Source organism: Pezoporus occidentalis, unplaced genomic scaffold, assembly GCF_034315485.1.
Source record: "Pezoporus occidentalis ecotype Australia unplaced genomic scaffold, CSIRO_AGI_Poc_V1 ctg3, whole genome shotgun sequence".
In the NCBI taxonomy this organism is placed as follows: Eukaryota; Metazoa; Chordata; class Aves; order Psittaciformes; family Psittacidae; genus Pezoporus; species Pezoporus occidentalis.
Genome location: NW_026914940.1, coordinates 5,315,006 through 5,316,867, shown reverse-complemented (window position 1 = coordinate 5,316,867; position 1,862 = coordinate 5,315,006). Strand labels below are relative to the sequence as shown.

Here is a 1,862-nt window from a genome sequence, read left to right as displayed (position 1 = left end):
GGCACTTTAAGTCATTTCTGCAGAACATACCTGAATCTGCATGCATCTATGTATGTGCATGTGTATATTATTCAGTGGTGAATGTCATGACCGTGTATATATCAATTTACCGAAGCTAGTCCAGGGAAGAGCCATGAAGATGATGAAGGGAAGGAAGCATTTTTCCTGTGCAGGAGAGAAGCTGAATGCGAAGCGCCCGTGCGAGTCAGGATGGCCGAGCGGTCTAAGGCGCTGCGTTCAGGTCGCAGTCTCCTCCTGGAGGCGTGGGTTCGAATCCCACTTCTGACAGCTACCTTTTACCACCTCGGTATCTGTTATTTCCAGCTCACCAGCAGGAGGGGCTGGTGCGGAATGTGCTCAAGGCAGCCTCGGCTGCAGTGATCACGGGATGGTGGAGTTTGAGATCCTCAGGGCATTGAGAAGTGTACGCAGCAATCTAACTGCGCTGGGCTTTAAGATAGCAGACTTCAGCTTCTTCAGGGAACTGCTTGGTAGTGCGAAGTCTTTACGTATCAACCGGAGCTTAAAGTAGTTCCACATTCATATATAATTTTTCTGGGGAGAAAAATCAGTTCTGAAAGCCAAATTAAATATGTCAGAAAGCCTGGGTTTGAATTTAAAAACCTGTTCTATTTATCAACACATTAAATGAAATGGCCACCAGAGGGAACATGCTGTGAACACCTTGCAGTAAATACTGCATTTCTGTACAAAGATGACAAATGTGATATATAGCTGGCTAGCAATTTATAACATCCAGTATCTTATGTCACGGCTGTTTGGTTTTCATTTCTTCCTTTTAAAATGCACCCAAATGCTGGCACTTCATAGAACTGAATAACCATTCTTAGAAAAAAGTCATAATTGTTCTAAAGTGTTCTGGAAAGAGTAGTTAACATTTTATTATTACCATGGTGGGAACATCCTTTTCTTCCTTTTTCTACATGTTCATCTCATATATCATGCTAGAATATCTGGAGTGTTTAGCAGAAAAAAATCAAAACTGAATGAGCTTTGTTGCTGCAGAAAGAAGAGAGAATTCACAAAAAAGGAGACTGGGATGAAGTGAAAAAAAGCAACCCAGAATTGAGAAAAAATGTTTTTAAGTTTTTAAATAGTGATAAAAAGTAATAATAAATATAATTAATAAATGCAATTAAATAAAATTAATAAAAAATAAAATAGTAAAATAAATAGACATTCCAGTGGATAAATAACAAAGAAAAATGCTGCCTAGTGGTAGTTAAAAACCAATCTGATCTGCAATCTAGCTGCCTTTGATACAAAGACACGAGTAAAACTGCAAAAAAACTAAAACTAAGTGGAAAGGTCCCCTGCCAAGTGATATGTTATGCACACACCAGTAAACAGCTATATACATATACTATAAAAAGAAAGTGAAAAACAGCATTCCAGAAATCAGCAAAGTTTTGATAGAGAATTTATACCCTGACTTAATGATGCTGAGTAAGTGTTCTGCTGTGATCAAGAGTAATAAAGGTGTTGGATCTCATAACAGAGCTGTTAGTATCAGTGTTGCCCTCTAATGAACAACATATGCCTGTATAAGTTTACTTTTTGAAATATGGGGAAAAAAATCAGGGTAACATGGGTATGGCACTGATTTGTCTCTATATCTGTAGCTCTGCTTATTTCAGAATGAACTATTCCAGCACTCTATGATAAAAGTAAATAAATAAGCAAACAGCCTCCAATTCCAATGTCACAAAATCTGGATGTAATACAAACCTAATTCTTCATGAGGATGAACAGCTCTGTGGGTTTGGCCAGGGTTTGAAATGCAACCGCAGCACTAGTGCTAACCACATACTCTGGTTTGTTTTATGTTTGAGCCTCAGCTC

At 38.3% G+C, this 1,862-nt stretch overlaps 1 non-coding gene across 1 annotated transcript; it reads left to right on the top strand.

Annotated features, from left to right (window-relative positions):
• The first annotated feature begins 204 nt into the window (after nt 1–204).
• TRNAL-CAG (transfer RNA leucine (anticodon CAG)) lies at nt 205–288 on the top strand. The gene has a single exon. It is a non-coding gene; the product is annotated as a tRNA-Leu (tRNA).
• The last annotated feature ends 1,574 nt before the right edge of the window (nt 289–1,862 follow it).